The sequence below is a fragment of the Chionomys nivalis genome, chromosome 11 (assembly GCF_950005125.1).
Source record: "Chionomys nivalis chromosome 11, mChiNiv1.1, whole genome shotgun sequence".
Taxonomy (NCBI): Eukaryota; Metazoa; Chordata; class Mammalia; order Rodentia; family Cricetidae; genus Chionomys; species Chionomys nivalis.
In genome coordinates this window covers 3,782,655-3,802,195 of record NC_080096.1, presented here as the reverse complement: position 1 = coordinate 3,802,195, position 19,541 = coordinate 3,782,655, and the positions used below count along the sequence as shown (strand labels likewise).

Here is a 19,541-nt window from a genome sequence, read left to right as displayed (position 1 = left end):
CTGTTGGCCATTGACTGCAGGGTATTTAAGCCTCCATGGGGGCTTTTGGTACCAGTGTTGGAAGGTCTGTGTGTCGTTCCGTCTCTGCGTGTATATTCTCAACCTCCAGCCCCTTGCCCAAAGCTCGCGTACTGGGTTCTAGCGCATAGAACACAGACAGGGGCTGCGGTGCGCGTGGCAGGCTCCTGCTTTGACTCTTGAAGGGACGACTCCCTAGCTCTTTTCCAATGGGTCCTCTCAGCTCTGACCCTGCAACTTCCTCTCTGAAACAGGGCCACCAGGAGCCAGGTCCTTCAGACCGACCAGCAGCCTCAGCACTCAGCATCTGCCTTCCCTCCCATGGCTCCTGGAAGGGCTGACGGTGACTGACTAGCTTCAGAATCTCATGTAGCCCAGGCTGGCTTTGAATTTCTGATCCTCCTGCTTCTACTTCCCAATGTTGGGATTACAGGTGTGTGCCATCACACCCGCTAGTATATGGTGCTGGGTCAAACTCACGCCATGTGCATGCCGTGTGAATATTCTACCAACTAGGCCACATTTCTAGCCTGACACAAATTCCATCCTTCCAGAAAAGAATGTCAAAGCAGAGTTTTCTCCTCAGTAAGAGAGAGTGTTCTGCCCTCAGGAACATTCTTGAGGAGGCTCCCCGCTCCAGGGCAGTTCTCCTGGACAGACTCCACTTGGTCCTTGTCTCTCTGAGGAAGTCACTCTTGCTAAGTTGGACACTGCCTTATGTTGGGCCACAGCAATGCGGCCCCCATTCCCCTTGGTTGCAGGACCCCACACTTGTGAGTTCTCCGTCATCTGTCCCTGTCTCTAGGCTGCCTGCGCGGATCCTGCCAACCTCTGATTCTCGGGCCACTCAGGTTCCAGCCTTGAATCCTTTTGCTTCTCTGAACCCTGTTAACTGTCCCAGGGACCAGATCTTTGTCTCCATCCTGCAGCATCTTTGTCTGTGGTCTCTTTATGCATCTGCCAAGATCTCCTGGAATCTCCACGAGGAGGCGACACACCTATTTCAGGCTCATGTGTCAGTTCTGAGTGCTTGACCAGCCCCATGGTGGTCCTGTGTTTTGCACAGCCAGGGAACCAGCTGGGTCACCCACTCTTTGTCCAATGCCTCTCCACACTCAGGCTTCTCATCAGCTCCCTAAGTGGTCACCTGAGACCATCCCATCCCATCTGTACGATATTTCACAGGGAGCCAGGGGGCTTCTCTCGGGACACAGCCTGGATCATCCACTACCGTGCTCACAACTCTCCTGCAACTTCCATTCTACCCAGAGCAAAAACCACACACAGTCAAGACCTCTGTGCTGCCCACAAGCACCAGGGAGACCTCCGGGCCTGTTCTCAGCGCCTCTCTGATCTCAGGAAGTGGCCCCCATTCTACACAGCAATGCAGGCTCTCGCCAGGTTCCTGAGCCTAGCAGAGTCACTCCCCAGGATGCCTGTAGTCCTCTTCCACCTGAACTTGACCTTTGACCCCAGAGGTCTACCGAGTGCCCCGCTATCCCAGGCTCTCCCTGCATACCTTAAGCTGCCAATCTTCTCCCTAAGTTCACTATTTGCTTAGTCCCGTCCTGTGGGGTCTTTCCCCCTAGAATCTGTGACTAGCGACACGCCTACAGCTCATCCATGTTTCTCTTTCCACAAAAACTCTGCTGGTTCTATGAAGGCTGGGGCAAAGGGGTGCCCGGTGTTCCTGCAGTGCCCGGCGCTTGCTAGGCACCCAATTGCTACTGAGTGAATAACAGACTGACTGACTCAGCCTGCTGGGGACCACAACAGGAGAGGGTGGGGACAGGGCAGCCCTGTTACTGAGAATACCACACTGCTTAAGGATTAGGAAGCCTTCTCTGAAGTGCAATGCCTGCTTTGTCCAGTGGGGGCGCTCACAGAACCTGCAGGTGTGGTAACGACTGCTGCTGTTGGGGAGGGGTCTTGGCGGTCCACCTCGACGGGACTCCAAGCTCACTCTGAGGCAGTAGCCAGTTGACCCCCAACACACCCCAGGCCACAGCCACAGGGGAGCACTGACCTTACTCTGAAGTGGTTTGACATGCATAAGAAATTTACCTTAAAAAAAAAAAACCACCTAGTGGTGGCTCACGCCTTTAATCCTGCATTTGAGGAGGCAGAGGCAGAGGCAGAGGCAGGCGGATCCCTGTGAGTTCGAGGCCAAACTGGTCTACAAGAGCTAGTTCCAGGACAGGCTCCAAAGCTACAAAGAAACCCTGTCTGGAAAAACCAAACCAAACCAACCAAACAACAACAAAACAACAAAACAACAACAACAACCCCAGCCCAGAACCTCTGCCACAATTCTGGGAAGGAGGGGTTTGATGGAATTTCTCACAGCCCCCTCTGTACAGTCAAGATGCAAGTATCGCAGGCAGAGCCCGCTTCTAGGCTCTGCAGCTGTCGCTGTCCAATCAGGAAGAAATGCACCTGCTGAGTTGCCAATCCCGATAGAGCCGACATCCTAGGGGATGCTGGGAATTGTAGGCTGGTACAGTATTCTGGCAGGTACCACACCGAGGAAGAAGGCAGGCAGAACTGAGAGGTCCCCAAGCACCTCACAAACCTCTCCAGGCAAACCTGTGCTGGATACCCCCAGGCTCCTGATGCCCTCTGTAGTTTGGAGGATAAGTTGGAGCCAGATTGGGTGCCCCTAAATCCCTGACTCTTTCCCCCACACAATCTGGAGGACAGGCAGAGCTGCGACAGCACCCCAGGCCCCTGACATCCCCCACAGTTGGAGGACAGGCTGAGGAAGGTCACGGATAACAGGACAGGTTTGGGAAGGGATCTGGGTTTGTGATCCAGGCTGAAGGTCAAATCTGGTTCCCGTCTGGGTTTATGCACTTTTAGTCACACCCCTATCTGTGTGTGCCCTTGAGTAACTTTCTGACTCACATTTGAGGAATCTGAAGCTAGGGGCTTTACCATGGCCTGACCAAGTGTCCTTATAGAAGCAGGGATATAGATGCTGTGCGGCCAGGAGGTAAACAGACAACCAACCCCTAGTTTTACAAACACTGTATGCAGTAGGTGAGGTTGGTGGCGGATGGCCAAGAAGGGTCAGGAGGCACCGTTCAAGCCACTCGCCATCTTTCTTCTCTCTGCTGTTTTGATAACTTTCAAACTTCAGAAAAGTTTTAAAAATAGCAACAAACACCCAAGTCTTCGTCCTACTCAGCAAGGGTCTACACGGCCGCACTCGCACGCATGCCCTCCTTCCGCTCCCCTCCTGTGCGTGTGACACGCAGGACCGTCAAGGCCATCTGAAGCTCCGGCCTGAATGTCACCCACAGGGGCTTCAGCACTCATACCCTCGTAACGGTGTTCCACAGTCACAGAATCAAGAGAAGTCAAAGAGAACGACACATCAGCACCTGACAGGCAGCCTCTGTCCAAACGCCTGTGGTTCCCTAAGTTCTTGTTCAGATTTTCAAAAATCCAGGATCCAATCAGGGACTTCATAAGGCATCAGCAGTTTCTTTCTGGTTTCTTCGAACCTAGAAACATCTCATCACAATTTTCAGCGTAAGTGTGTGTGTGTGTGTGTGTGGCGCGTGTGTGTATGCACGCATGTGCTGTGTATGTGCTGTGTGTGGCACGTGTTCCTGTGGAGGCTGAAGCAGGACATCTGATGTCTTGTTCTGTCACTCTCTGTGTCTGTGTGTGTGCTGTGTGCGTGTGCTGTGTGTGCGTGTGTGGTACGTGTTCCTGTGGAGGCTGAATCAGGACACCTGGTGTTTTGTTCTGCCACTTAACCTTGAGACAGGGTTTCTCGATAAGCCGGGAGCTTGCTGTCTTACCTAGAGTGTCTGGTCATCAAGCTCTTGGGGTCTACCTATCCCTACTCCAGTGTTGCAGTTACAGGCACTGGCAGGCATGCCTGGCTGTTTATGTAGGAAATTAAACTCAGATCCTTATGGGTCATAGTAGTTACTCTGCCCACCGAGCTGTCTTCACAGGCTTCAGCTTAGTTTTTCACACAATCCTCTCACTGAACTTGAAGCTCACTAATTGCCTAGAATGGCTAGTCAGTAAGTCCCTAGAGCCTCCTTCCTCTCTCTGTCTCCCAGCAGTGGGATTCTATGATTCTCTCTCTCTCTCTCTCTCTCTCTCTCTCTCTCTCTCTCTCTCTCTCTCTCTCTCTCTCTCTCTCTCTGCGTGCATGTTGCTGGGGTGGAATCTCGGGCCGTGTGAACACTTTGTAAATGCTCTATCACTGAGCTACACCTTTGGCCCGACCCTGGGAAGTTTCTGTTTTTCTCTTTTGCCCAGCGTTCCAGTTGCTTGTCTTGCTGACTACCCCTGAGTTTTGTGATTTGTCTGACGTTGCTTAACTGCCAAATCTTCGTAGCAGACTTCCTCTTTCTCACCCATCCCAGCAGGAAGCAGTCGCTCTGCCCACTGTGGGCAAAGCTGGCTGTAGGCAGCATTCACCGCGGCTCATTCTCCCTTCCGTCACCAATCAGGAGCCGCGGGAGAGTAACCAAGGATCTGGATCCTCTGCAACTTCTCAGGAGGGACCTTTCTCAAGAAAGGCCAACTATGTTGCCATCTGTATTCTGAGTGCAGGGCCGGAAGCTGTGTTCAAATGAAGGAAAATGTGAAAATGGATGCCGGGGCCTCGATGCCAGCAAGCCTTAGTGGTCTGACTGAAGATCTGTGGTTCATTACTCTGGGTCCTGGGGCAAGCTTGGGATTGGCTGGAGGACATGGGTTTAGCAGTTTTTTGGCAAGTTGGATCTGCAGCATGTGTGTGATGCGATGGAGGGCGTAAAAGTCCCTGGGTCACAGCTGACCAAGGGGAGGGACTTTGGCTCAGTGTCTCAGCTTCCTTGTATAGAGAATAGGGCCTGGGCTACAGGACCTCAAATTCCCTACTTAAACTTATGATAAGTGGTCACATTATGCTGGGGGTTAGTGTAGATGACAAAGAACTGATGAGGGGTCCTGCTCTGATCCCTTAGTCTCAGGGAGATTAAAGACAGTATCTATGGCCACTGAGAGTTGGCCAGGGCTACTTGTGTAGACAGAAATAGAGGGGAGCGAATGGCCAGCTTAAGGCAAGAAGCCACAGGAGAGTTGAGGTCAGAGAGACAAAGGTATAACAGATACTTTCCTGGTTCCCCGATGTCCTGGCTGGCTGGGCTGGCACTTGAGGAGGCACAGGAGGAAGGGAAAGGTTGAGTCATCGATTCAAACCCCTTCCATCTCTCAGAGTCTGGCTGTCAGTGGAGAGGTATTCCTTATCCTTCCCTCTAGCACAGGCTGACTTGCTTTGGCTAAGGAGGGGAGCAGAGTGACAACGTCCTAATTCTAGCCATGGTTGAAGGAGACTTGTCTTTGAACCCTTGCTGCTGCCATGGGTACTGCCTGGCATACACGTGCCCCGAGACACCTTGCTACATATGTCAGGGCACTCGGCCTCGAGTGGGTCACTGGGCACGCACTGCCATGGTCGGCCACCAGGACCCTGCATAGCAGGAGCATGTGGCTTTGGGTAGGACACCCAGCCTCCCACTGTCAGTGGAACGAGAAGATAAATGGGACCATGCTACCTGGGGAGGTTTGTGTTGTGAGTCTCACAGGACCTGAGACCAGCCTGTGCTTAGTGCAGGGAGAGCTCTGGCCCATGACCTGGTGTGTTTCTTGGAGAGCTGCCAGTCGCAGCTCCTTCCTGGATATGGTTGCCTTCCTTGCATGCATGGCCACTGAACCTGCTCAGGTCACATGTACCCCCTGGCAAGGGCTTGAGTTCTGGAAGGTCGTCCCTTTCTGCCCTCAGCCTGGCCACACTGCCTCGCTTCCCTAGTTTGATGGTTTTCTCTTTTCTTTTTTTTTTTGATACAGGGTTTATCTCTGTAGCCAGGGCTGTCCTGGAACTAACTCTGTAGATCAGGCTGGCCTTGAACTCACAGAAACCCACCTGCCTCTGTCTCCCAAGTGCTGGGATTAAAGGTGTGTGCCGCCATGCCCAGCTGAGGCTAGTCTTTGTAAGCACTGCTGGGCATGCTCAGAGAAAACCACACTGCTCACTTGATGGAGTACATGGGACTCGGGTCCTCTGTGACTTCATCCAGATTCTGAATTTCTTCTGAGAATTCCAAGGCTGCCCCCTGAGCCCTTTGGAATATTGACATTCTATGCTACTTGTAGTCACATGACAAAGACCCCCTGGTGCCTGGGCCACATGGGAAAGAGGCAACTGGAAGGTATGGATAGCAGGAAGGAACACAGGAGACGGCCTTGACAGCTGTCCCCGCAACATCTCCCTCCACTGTGACTTCTGTCCTTGTGGCCCCCGGAGGCCAGTGCAGTGCCCACGCCATTAAAACAGAGCCTCACATGTAACTAGAGACCAAACAGCTCTACACGGCAAGGTGGTACTCAATGCACATGGCCAGAAGGGGCAGAGGGGAGGAGGCTGGCGCCAGCTCGGTGTGTGTCAGTCTGGGCCTTTCAGAAAGCCTCGCTGGGAGTGGTGCCTCAGCTTCTGTGCCCCGAGCTGATGGAACGCTGCCTATCTTGACTCCAGTTGGGAATTGCCCAGCCGAGCCTGGAAGGGCCTCCCTTGAGGCCGGGTGCTGGTTTCTGGGTGCTGACGAGGCGCCTCTTGAAGAGACAGGAAGAGGTGTAACTGCTGGAAACCACACACCACACTTGAGTGACACGCCCTTCCTCCCTGCTGAGAAGTCAGGGGCCCTGAAGGGAGCCCACTCCTCTCTCTCCCCAAAGCCGGGTCCATCCGGATATCAGCTACGCCCACGGGAAACAGGCAGAAGGGCCTGGAAGCTGTAAGGGTGCCCGCAGGGCCCAGGCTGGGGTCTGGAGCGGACACAGCCCAGCTCCCCACCAGCACCATCTGGACCATGTTGAGATGCAGCGTAGCTGTGAGGAGGACACGCACACACAGCCTGATGCCGCGGTCTCGGCCAGGACCTTGTGTGTGGTAGTCAGAGGATGGTATCAACTGATGTCTTTCTCAACCATTCTCCATCTTAGTTTTTGAGGCAGGGTCTCTCCCTGAACCTGGAGCTCACCGTGGATCTAGCTAAACTGGCTTGTTTCCGCCTCCCGGTGCTGGGGTTACAAGAACATACAGACATGCTCAACTCCTGACATGGGATCTGAACTCGGGTCCTCAGGCTTGCATAGTAAGCCCTTTACCCACTGAGCCATCCGCCTTCGCAAAGAAACCTCAGCACTCCGGAGACCTTGGAGGATGGAGAGCAAAGCACAGGTGGAGGACGGTACAGAAACCTGACAATCTGACACGAGGCAGCATGGATGTCACGTGCTTCAGACCGCAGCAGAAGCATCCGTTCCTGACCACAGAGACGAGGTGGAGATCACTGAATGAAGTGTTAGAGACACCTCTCACAGAGGCCTTCCCAGCATACTTTAGAAAGAGCACGATCTGAAACCTTCAGCTAACCCTCCTCCACGCCACGCTCAAATGCCCATTCTCCCCACACAGAAACAAACCAGCCCCACAAAGACAATTTACAATTAAGCAATTGTTACAATTAAAAAAAGACTACAGCCAACACGACCCCACTGTGTTCAGCACGACGTGCTCCACATGACCTCACCGTGTTTAACACGGTGTTTGCACTCTTCTCCCTGGATGGCAGACACCCAACAATTCACACCCATGTAACATGCATCACCTGACAGCTCACAGCCATGTAACGCGCGTCTACAGACTGAGCCTCCCCTGTGCACAGGGACAACATATGTTTGCTAGTCATATCTCCCTCCCACTCCTAGAAGAGGGGCTCAGTATTCTCAGCCTGGGGGACATGGACCTGTGGCTGCAGCCTCTATGACATGGACGTCTGGTGAACCTGGGTGAATCTCCCATCCCCACCCCATCACCCCATCATCTTTTTCAGACTCAGGACAAATCCTCTACAGAGATGAGTTTGAGGATTAAGAGGCAGGGGTGAGTTGGGGAGGGTAGGCTGGCTCCCTGAGCACAGCTCCCCTCACCCCCCACTCCCATTCAGTCACACCTTTTAGCAACTACTGTAGGTGCTGTGTAGGGCTCAGGGGAGGAGGACCCAGTGGTACTGAGGGCTCGGAAAGAGCCACAGGATCCTGGCCCAGTGCTCTTGGCTGAGCAGGCAACACACACCTGTCCCTGTCCATATGCGCGTACTAGGCAGAAGTCTTCCCTCTCTTCCTTCCTCCCTTCGATGAACACAGGCACCAGGACCTCTCACAAATACTGGGAAGCTCACCACTTCTTCCTCACCCCCCCCCCACACCGTGGCCACACCCTGCTGGGAGTGGGGGAGGGGAAGTACAGGATGAGAGAGCCTGGTAGGGGAGGGAGGAAACCTGGGGCCCCTGTCAACCCTGGCTTTGCCTCTGCCATGGTGACATCTGCCTTGCACAGGGCTGTGCTGTGGGAAAGAGTTTGGGACAGGGACTCGTTACACTCCTTGTCAAAGGTGGAAGACCAGGAGAGAGCAGATGGACAGGGTTTCCCAGGAGTCACTGGGGCTGCTCAGCAGCTGGCACTCACACCCGCGTCCATGAAGGAACAGAGGCACCCTGCAGAGCCCTTGATCTCCTAGCTGTCTCCCTGCCACCCCAGGGATGAAAGCAGAGGCCCATGGGGAGCTGTGTCAGCCAGACTTCTCCACTGGATGTGCCGCTGTGCCGGGCCAACTGTCTGAGCCGCGCGCGGTTGGGCCTCGTGTGTGCTCAGTGGCTGTGGCTCCTGGAAGACTGGACAGGAAGCCACACGGGGCCACAAGAAGCCTGGGGAGGTATCTGTGCCAGTGTCAAACCTGGACATTCAGCAGCTCCACGGCCTGCTCAGGGAGCCACCACTGTCGTGTACCAGAAAGCCTGTCTGGAAAGCACCCCCAAAGCACCCTGGGTACCTGCTGTGGACCGGGACCTGTAGAGGAGACCATGTTCCGCATGTCGGGTGGAAGGCTGAGTCACTGTCTGCTGAGCAGCGTGCCACCAGGGACCACAGGCCCAACGGGAAGTTGGTGCGGCAAGCTCCAGGGCCCCATGTGCAGCTGGGCCACTGCACAGTCAGAGACTAACGAGCCAGGGCCCCCAAGGGACGTCAGGGCGTGGCCTCTGGTGGAAAGGCCCAGCCACCCCTGGTGTGTGGACAGTGTGGTTGCCTCAGGGACAGGAGTGGGGGAAGAGACAGTCATGGCAGGGTAGAAGCATCCTTTGTGGTTCTGCTTCCTGTCCACAGGTCCCCTCCGGAAGGGAAGCCAGACACTCATCACCTGGGAGCCTCTTTCTCAAGGTGGGGAGGGGCCAGCTCCTAGTGAGTCCTGGTGATGTTAAAGACAGCCTCTTACCAGGGCCAGCGTTGTAGGAAGCCCTGTTCAGCTGGTGTTCCTCACTTCCTGGAAAGGCTCTGTTAACCACCTCCCCTTCTACAGATGATGCCCTGAGGGTCCTGGAGGCTCAGGCACGTGGCTGGGATCGAACCCAGGCCTGGCTGAGTTTGAGCTGTGTTCCATGGTTTCTGCCTGTCCTAAAAAGAACCTGGTGACCTGACAGTTCAGACAAGGGTATCCTGGGAAAGATGGGTTACAGGGGGAGCCTCTAGCTGTGGGGACGTTTCCTGCTGTCCTGCAGTCCCTGACACGCCTGTCAGGATAACTGCTAAGTGGTGGAACCCATGCAACTCCACCAGGCTCCCTGCAACCATGAGAGATCCCAAGCTCTTTGATTGGAGGCAAAGGAAAGAAAGAAAGGAAGAAAGAGAGAAAGGAATGAATGAATGAATGAATGAATGAATAAATAAATAGCTGGGAACATGCCACCTCCCGCTATGCTGGTCACTTGCACAGGACTAAATCACCAGCCGCAGGTCTAGCCCACTCCTCATATACAGTTCCCAGAAGGGAGGTGGTCCTCGTCTTCCCCATGAGTGCCAGGCTCTGCAGCCTCCAGCTCATGCACTGGAAGAAGGATGCTCCTGAGGCCCCGAAGGGATAAATGGAGAGATCGATGAGGGAAAAGAAAAACATCCAAGTGTTCTGTGAGAAAACCCAGGTGTTGGGAGATGAACAAGGGGGAAAAGGAAGAAGAAAAACTAGGAGACACGGTGAGGGAGAGGAAGGAAGGGGAGGGAGAGAGGAAGAAAGGCTCATCCCACTGAACCCAGTCTAGTCCACGGACCCCAGCGCTCGCTGTGCTGTACTTTACAGACTATTAGGGCCCACACACATTAGCTAGCACTCAAGGGCACTCAGCAAATCTAGGAGAAGCGGGACTGGGCCCCTGTCAGGCTGTCTTCCACACGGCACCATTCCCTGCCCCTTACTCTGTGGTGCATACACGGGCAGCTGCCCTCTTGTCCCCAGTATGGAGGACATCTACAAAGACGGGCTTTACCCAGGGTGGAAAGAATTCACGGTGGCTAAGACCAGCTCTCAGGAGCAATGGATGAAGCTGAGTGTCACAGAGACCCAGGTCTCACCTCTGTTCAGCTATGCAGACACACCAAAGCAGTCTCAGGACTCAACTCCATTCCTGACCCTTAAAAGTAAGTCTTGGCCAGGCATGGTGGTGCACACTTTTAATCCCAGTTCTCGGGAGGAAGAGGCAGGTGGATCTCTGGGAGTTCACCACCAGCCTGGTCTAAAGAATGAGTTACAGGCCATCCATGGTTACGCAGTGAGACTGTCTTAATAAACACGTCAATCTCAGTTCCTTAGCTATACACTGTGTAACTGAGCTGCTCTAGAGCTGCGGACATAGCTCAGTTGGTAGTGTCCTGACCTAGCATTCAGGAAGTCCTGGGTTTGATCCCCAGCACTGCATAAACTGGCATGGTGGCACACACCTCTGCAATCCCAGCATTCAGGAGGCAGAGGCAGGATGATCAGGAGTTCAAGGCCAGTTTGAGGTATATAGTGAGTTTGAGGCTAGCCTGGGCTATATGAGATACTGCTTCAAACAAACAAACAAACAAACAAACAAACAAACAAACAAACAAAAAAGTAAGTTTGGACCAGGAAGGCAGGGGGCTGGAGGCAAAGTCAGAAGTACCAAATTTAAAATGCTATCAACAGTAAAAAGAGACCCCACAGAGGGAGGAAATGCCTGCTAGGATACAACCGATAAGGGACCAATGCCCAGACCATGCACAGAGCTCTTAAGGAAGCTGAATAACTTGGCTAGAAAACAGGCAGAGGCCTTGAAGAGACTTCACTCTGAAGATGCACAGATGGCAACATGGATAAGATGCTGAGCAACACCCATACATCGGGAAATGCAAATCAAACCATGAGGAGCTACTGCCTCGTGTCCACCAGGGTGGTTGCCGCCAGAAACCAGAGAGAACAGGCAACAGAGACTTGAGGACACAGGAGCCCCTGACTGTTGCTGAGAGGGTGTTCAGCTTCTGTAGAAAACAGCCTGGGGTCCCTGGGAAACATAAAAACACAACTGCCTGACCCTGCTAGGGAAGGCTGTGGACCCTTCCTACAGGGAGAGCCACCAGGGTTGGGCTGTAAGGATTTTCAGCTTAGCCCCACTTCCTGTTCACTGCTTCCTGAGTGAGGATGTGATGCGACCTGTCAGCTTCCTGCACTTGTCATCTGGCCTCACGCCCTGTTGTACCGTCTTCCTGCAGCAGACTGGAAGCCCCTAGACTGTGAGCCGAAAGAGGCCCCTTTCACCTAAGCTGCTCCTGTCAGGGCGCTGTAAACAGCCAGGAGAAGGCACCACCCCCAGCATTGAATCCAGTGCCTTAAAGAAGTGTCTATACATGCAAGAAGATCAATCACAGGACACACCAAATGGGGTCTACCCGGACAAGAACACACTCTTCCCTTAAGAAGGAAAGAAAATCTACACTTGCTACCTTGAGGACCCCAAGCCAACCATTGGTGTGGGAAGTCCTTCTGTCTATGTGTTGATTTTATTGGTTAATGAATAAAGCTGTTTCGGCCAGTGGCTTAGCAGAATGGGGCAAGGTGGGAGTTCCAAATGGATAGAGGAGGAGAGAGTAGGTGGAGTCAATGAGAAGCCATGTAGCCCCACTGGAGACAGACACTGGACAGAACTTTACCCAGTAAGCCACAGCCATGAGGCAATAAACAGATTAATAGTAATGGGTTAATTTAAGATATAGAGTTAGCCAGAAATACGCTTAAGCTATTGGCCAAACAGTATTGCAAATAATATAGTTTCTGAGTGATTATTTCATGGTCTGGGCACCCAGGAATGAACAAGTGGCCTCTGCCAACAAGCCATGAACAGATATCATGAGTTCACAAAGAGGACACAGAGAGAGGATTGGGGTTGTAAGGACAGATGGGAGGGTGCCGTCTGGTGGTGGAGAGTGGGCTTTGCTACAGTGTGAAGGTACTGAGCACCGTTGAGCCGCCCTTTACAGTGACAAGCTTTATGGCATGTCTTTTACAATGACAAATTTGAAATCACACTTCTCCTACTCAGTGAACATTTATATAATCACACAACTTGGCAGGTATGTCTGCTGACAGGACCTGTCTAGGACCTTACTTCCCAAATTACCTCCCAGGTAGGAAGACCTGGGACACAGCCTGCAGTGCAGCCCTGATGTGTGGCTTCTGGAAAGATCTGTTCCTGATGGTAGGGGACATTCTGGTATGGCTGCACACTAGGTCTTGCTGTAACTTCCAGCAGCAGGAGCTGATGTTGGGGTAATCCAGCAGGAGATGTCGGGGTACCCCAGCAGGAGATGTTAGGTTACCCCAGCAGATGTTGGGGTATCCCAGCTGGGTCAAGCATGGGTGGTGACATTCACAGGCTGAGGGTCCATATGATAGAGACTATCTCCCTAAGTCATGAGTGCCCTGCTGATCTGGGAATCAATCAAAACTCTTTTGCTAAGTGACACCATCCCAGTGGTTCCCCGTGTTCTAGTTTGGTTTCGGTGATAAACACCATGACCAAAAGCAAGCTGGGGTGGAAAGGGTTGTTTATTTCATCTTTACAACTCCCAAGTCACAGCCGGTCACTGAGGGGAATTAAAGGAGGACTTCAAGCAGAGAAACCACGGAGGAACGCTGCCTCTCGGCACACTTCCTCTGGCTTGCTCAGACCTTCCTTATCCAGCCCAGACCCACCTGCCCAGGGATGGCACCACCTACAGTAGGGGCCACTCCTACATCAGTTAGCAATCAAGAAAACATCCCGTATACATAACCACAGGCCGATATGATGAAGGCAGTTCCTTAGATGAGGTTTTGTCTTCCCAGGTTTGCCAAGTTGAGAACCAAGACTAGCCACCCCACCCTGTGAGGAGAAATAGCAAATGGTGCAAATTTGATGTAACTTAGATTCCTCTGGGCCAGCACAGGGAGATGTTCAGAAGAACCGGCTTCCGTGACACGACTCTCCAAGTGTGGTGCTGGGGTCCATCACAGAGCTCTGGGGGTGAGGGGCCCTAAGCACGGTCCCTGAACTGCTGGCTACCAACATCTCCTGTCCCCCAGGACCCTAAACAGATTACTGCACAGCAGAAATGATGACAAAGGTCCTTTCGTGTGTCCATGTCAAATGGTTTTCTCTAAGCCTAGACCTATCAGGCCCACTCCGGTCTCTGGAGACAAAGGACGAATTGGGTCCCTGCTGTGTGATATTCTTTCCTGCATCTGAGGACATCTGGCATGGCTTTCCCTAGCCTGTTCCTGAGAGTAAGCCGTGGGCTTCTGATCCTCCTGCACAAGTGTCTGCTGTAGGCTAATCCATTTGGCCCCATGCTATGTAACAAGCGTTGTGGGGGCTGATACATTGAAGCCTTCCCAAATCTCAAATGCAGGCCAGATGAGGGTGCCCAACGCCCAAGCTACCTCCTGTTGAACGCAGAGCAGGAATCCAGCTGCTGAGCCTGGGCACTTGCTACATCAAAATTTGCCTGTGTTTTGGAACAACACTCAGGGCATCCCCTTTCTAAAGTGACAATCACCCAGAGCTCAGGGCAGAACTACATATCTGGTCAGTGAATGGAGGTGGCCTGTGTCTTTGCTCCTGGGTGGGGCTGGCAAACGAGGGCCAGGATAAAACAGGCACCTGACTTTGATATTTCTACGTGGTAGGTAGAAAATCTAGAGAGAGGGCATCTTTATGACTCATAGAGTTATGTAAAATTCAAATGTGTGTCTGTAAGTGAAATTTTGGTAACAGCCACACTCGCTTGTCTCAGCTTGCTCTGTTAAGACGAAATACCAAGGATGAGGTGGCTTATACAATGGACATTTTCTTCTCATAGGTCTGGAGGCTACAAGGCCAAGACCAAGGACTAGCAGACTCAGGCTTCCAGCGAGAGCTCTTCTTGGTCTGACCTCCTTTGCACTGGGTCATCATGACGCAGAGTGAGTTGCGTCGGCCTCTTATTCTTGTAAAGACATGGACTCAATTTCAGGGGGCTCAATTTCTCAGGGCTCTGTTCATTCTAATCTCCTCCAAAGCCTTGCTCCTTAACATTGGAGGTAGGGCTTCAACATATGGCTTGGAGGGGGCAAAGACAGTGAGCCTGTTTCTCTTGTCTATGACTTTCACACGGTGACAGAGCGATTTGGAGATCCTGGACTAATGCTGCTGCAAGTTAGTGACCATCTGCAGCCTTGGAGACTGTCCTGCCGACAAGCCTAAGGTGTTTTACAATCTGTTGGTTACAGAAAATTATCTGCAACTCCTTGATCCAGAGGTTAGAACACGGCTTTCTAGAAAGGTGGGGACTGTGGAAATGACTCAGTCAATAATGTGCCTGCTGTGTAGGCATGAGGACCTGAGTTTGGATCCCTGGCACCCAGGTGACATGCCTGTAATGCATACATAGCCTCATACATATATTCACCACAGAGAGAGAGAGAGAGAGAGAGAGACAGAGAGAGAGACAGAGAGAGAGAGAAAGAAAGAGAGGGAGGCAGCGATAGAAAGAGAGATAGGGACAGAAAGACAGACAGGGAGACAAAGGACAGACACAGACACACACACATGAAGGGCTGCGCCTCCCCTGCAGACACCATGACTCCTCATCTGCCTCATACACCCCTATCCCTCATGATTTCAGGCCTCTAGTCCAAGCTACCTGTTCTGGATTCTGGGCTCTTGCACCTGGACCTGTCTGTGGTCACTGAGGACAGATGACACACAGGTGCATCTCTGCCCTGTCTCCATGTGCTCTTGGTCACTGGGTTCTGCTCCTCCTGTACACTTGGCTGAATCTTCAGCATTTGCCAACTTCCCAGCCCTCCTGGGAGCTCCACTGTGTCTTCCTCTTAGGAGATCACAGCCTCTTCTGGGGATTTGATTTGCTAATCCACTTTAATATCCAGTACTGAAGGGGAACCCGTGGCAGTGGTGGCATGACAGGTGGCATGTAGCCTGTCCCCCATCTAAGACCTCACTCTGGAGTAAAGGTAAACCACAGAGGGTCCATATGATTCTGGGCTAGCTCTGCTATGGTCTCTTGAAAGGATCCTTCTTCATGGCCCTGCCACCAAGAGGACAATGGGGATATTGGCATTGCCCAAGCTTTGGCCTAGTTCTACCACAACCCATGGAATCACACGTTGACAGGAGGACATCAGCACACTGCAGGGGAAGGGTCCCCAGAAGTGAGGTTCCTTCTAGCCCCACTCTGTGCCATGTAACCTACTCTTCACTCAGAGTTAGGAGGACAGAGCGGGGAGGTGGGCAGGAGGATCTAGGGGACTCTGCTAGGATCCTGGGCATCGTTTGGAGGTCCTCTTTGTTCTAGCAAAGTTGAAGTTGTTCATAGGTGACAGATGAGTGCTGGAGCTGGTGGGATGTGAGGCTGATCATGTGACTGTCCTGTACAAAATGCTCTCCGAATCAGAGATACCTAATTCCTGCAGACGCCTCTAAAGTCCAGAACCAACCCCGGCATAATAAACACCACACTCAACACCAATAAACACAACCTTAGGTAGGTCTCGCCAGCACATGGGATCTTCCCTAGGGTGCTGAGCGTAGGGGCAAAGCATTTCTAGGGCTGGAGTGGGTGGCTCAGTAAATTGCTTACCACGGAGACATGAGGACTTGAATTTGGATCCCCAACATCAGCATAAAAAGGTGGGCATGGTTCCGTGTTCAGCAAGAAGCTCTGTTGAGTTTGAAATTTGAAATTAAGGAAGACACAATATTGGCTTGTGGCCTCTACGTGCACAATCATATGTGTGTACATGTATCTTTCCCTCCCCCATCTCTGGCAAGAAGAGTGGAAAACCCTGCAGTTTAAGGATTTGCTGCTTGTCAGTTTCTGGAGGCACAAAAGCAACCAAAGACTGTCTGTAAAGGAAAAGACATGGCTATGTGCCTATTACCATAACAAGTGGGCTGGATCGGACTGGAATCTGCTGGCTGCTGAGGTACAGTTTTAATCCCAGCATTCAGGAGACAGAGACAGATAGATCTTTGTAAGTTTGAGGCCAGCCTGGTCTACATAGCAAGTTCCAGAAAAGCCAGGGCTACAAAGTGAAACTCTGTCTTAAAAACACAATCCCCCCACCAAATTCCAGGTAACACTCACTAGGATAAAATTAAGGCAGATGTGTAGACCCTCATTATGTACACCATGCATGTCACTCTGGTCACCGTGTAGCTGGGGTCTGTACATATCGGGAGGCTGCCCAGTTCTTCTATGGGGGACACTCTGAGTCTGGAGAGGGAATCCCAGGTCAAAGAGGAAGGGTCCTGGACAGATAACCCTTCCTGCTGCTGTCTGCCTAAGTCTCTGCCCTCACTGCCCAGCTGGGTCATAGGATAAGGAAAGCATGGTGGGGTGCCCTCACCTTGGTGCTGTTTTCATTCTCCTGTCAATTCTACTGGATTGCAGCCTGGTTAATCTCTTCCGGAGTGAGCACCGTAGAGCCAGCTTCCCAGCCTCCCTCTGCGACACTGCTCGTCGGCAGAGGCTCAGAGCTGAGGACAGCTGGCCGTGCGACGCAGGCTGCTGCTGCCTTTGATGCTGCACTATTTTTGGAGACTCTTTTTGCCTCATTTATTTTTGATTTGAGTTGCTCACACAGACTGTGCGTTCTCGTTCCCTCTCTTGCACCAAGTTAAAAGCATGTAGTATTTTTAAACCCTGATTGTGTCACCTCGTGATTAGCAGAGATGAGCCACACACCCGGACAGGGCTGGCCAAGGAGGGGGCCTCCTGTTTCAGTCCTTGGCGTTGGGTGACCTCACTATTCTGAGTGCTTAGGTAGCCTAGTCCTGAGGAGGAGAGACTGGGTCTGGTGGACCAAGACCTTGCACTGAGAACCATACTGTGAGTGGCCGGGGTTCAGGGACATGCAGGAGATGTTCTCTGAGTACCACAGTGGAAGGGAGGAAATGGCAGTCCTGGACCAGATCTCTGTAGGGATGGGTTACTTGGGATGATGCTGGTGAGGCCTGGGTAAGGAATTTATGGTTATTTCTGCCATCAGCTCATTACCATCGTTAGACACTGACAACTATGAAAACCGAGGTTTTAAGAGGCAGAGCTAGCTTGTCTCTGCTACTGGGTGAACAGCAGATCTGGAAGTCTAGCCTCAAAATTAGAGTTCTGGGCCATCCCCAGCAGGGCATCCTGACTGCAGAGGAGCCTGAGTCCTTCTAGGAAATGAGTCATTTGTCAAGAGATTGGGACTACCCAGCTGTGAGCGGGAAGCTCGGGTCAGGCGGAGATGGAGAGGGTCATATGATGGTGAACTTGGGGTGCTGGGGCCTCAGAGTTCGCTGATGGAGCAATGCAGGGTGTGAGAGAAAACAAGAGAGCAGGGTCGGTTCCAGGTATTTGGAGATCAGGCATCCCCACGATGCTGGTGGCAGTGTCCAGTCTGAGCACTCCCTGGACATCTGGGAGCAAGTGTGACAGTGTCCCTAGTCATGATATTTTCCTCTCTTAGGCCACAGGGCCGTTGTGTGATCCCCTCTGGATGTTCTTCCTTGGGGTCCCTCATCAGCTGACACCTGTCCAGAGGGCTCTGTCTGTCATGCAGTCTCACACGGTTTCTGTTAGGCCTGCACCTCAGCCTGTGAACACTGCTCACTTGAGTGTCCACCCCGAGACTGGGAAACCCAGAATATGACCACGGAGTGTGTCTCATCTGCTGAGCACACTCAGACTCAGGACAGGACCTGAAACTCAGTCAGTGTCCTGCATACCACTGCTCAATGCATGCTGTGCTGCACTGCCCAGTGCATGCAGTGTGCTGCGTTGCCTGATGGACGCAGTGTTCACCTTGTTCTGGACAAGAGGCTCTTTGCTACAGATAACACAGAAGTCAGCATGGGGCCCAAGCCATGCAGAGCTGAGGAAGCAGAGCAGCGGGAGGTCGCGTTCAGCTGCTCCTCCTGGAGAGAGGGCGTCTAGCAGTGCCTTCTGTCTCTTCTGAGGAGTTCCTCAGTGGAGGGCAGGCTTTCAATTTATCACTCTACTAGGTCTCCGTCCCCCACCAAGACGATGCTGGCTCCTGAAACATGCATGGGTGCTAGGATTCTAGTGGCAACCCCACACGTGTGAACACACACACAGACGCACACACAGGACACACACTCACCCCATACATAGCCCTCTACCACTACTTCCATGACCATCTGTGAGGATGGTAATTTGAAAACGGAGAGGCTTGTGTTAAGGCCCTGAACAGTCTAAGGCAGGAACTGTAGATGACCCCTCTTCCTGCTGTGAGAACCTGGCCAGTTCTCAGGATCGAGAATGGGGAGTATCTTTGTTTTAATTAAGATAGAGACCTGTTGATGCGCTTTGCATCCTTGACATCTGGCCAATGTCTGGAGAGGCTGTGCACAGTGGACCAGGTATTTGGACGATTGCCGATGACTGAGCAATGAGCCCCCTTGTTCATGAGGCTTAAAATCTTGCCTCGGAAGGTCTCTAGCTGCTGCTGTTTCTGCCCGGAACTGAGACCCTTAAATATAATTCCTATGTTGTGGTGAGCCCCAACCACAAAATTATCTTCATTGCTGCTTCATAACTGTAGTTTTGCTACTGTTATGAATAATAACGTAAATATCTTTGTTTTCTGAAGGGCTTAGGTGACCCCCTGCAAAGGGGTCATGATCCACAGGTTGAGAACCACTGCTCCAATACCTTCAGTGGTTGCCTTGTACCTTCGGTCTCAAGCCCAGTTCCTAGCTTAATACTTAGATACCATCTTCATTTCCAGTCCTCATGCCCCCTGCCCTTTCTGCACACCGTTTGTCTATTTCCTTGCACATCTGTCTTAGGCAGTACTGTGCATGTCTCCCTCTTGTTCTCATGCCTACAGCCTTGATCTGTGATCCTGCTGCTGGAAGGGATGCTAGGCCTCTCCATGAACCAGGGACTTTACTCATCACCGGCTTTATTACAAAGACCCTATACCCCAGGTCTTCATGGTGATTTCCCTTGGGTGAAAGGTGTTGCACCTTACATTATCAGTCCTCTGTCTACTTGAACCTTCTGAAAGGCAAGCATTATGGTCAAGGGCTGGGGCAGGCATCCCCTCGGCAAAGCCAATACT

General features: G+C 52.3%; 1 protein-coding gene across 2 annotated transcripts in view; it reads right to left on the bottom strand.

Annotated features, from left to right (window-relative positions):
* Positions 1 to 19,541, bottom strand: part of Kcnab2 (potassium voltage-gated channel subfamily A regulatory beta subunit 2) — an 88,345-nt gene that overhangs the window by 53,473 nt on the left and 15,331 nt on the right. The window contains exon 1 of one of the 2 annotated variants that reach the window (XM_057784071.1): positions 8,919 to 9,017. The exons of the other annotated variant lie outside the window; for it this stretch is intronic. The gene's annotated coding sequence lies outside the window, so the exon portion shown is untranslated. Of the gene's footprint in view, positions 1 to 8,918; positions 9,018 to 19,541 lie in introns of those variants that run through there. 2 annotated transcript variants of the gene reach the window in all.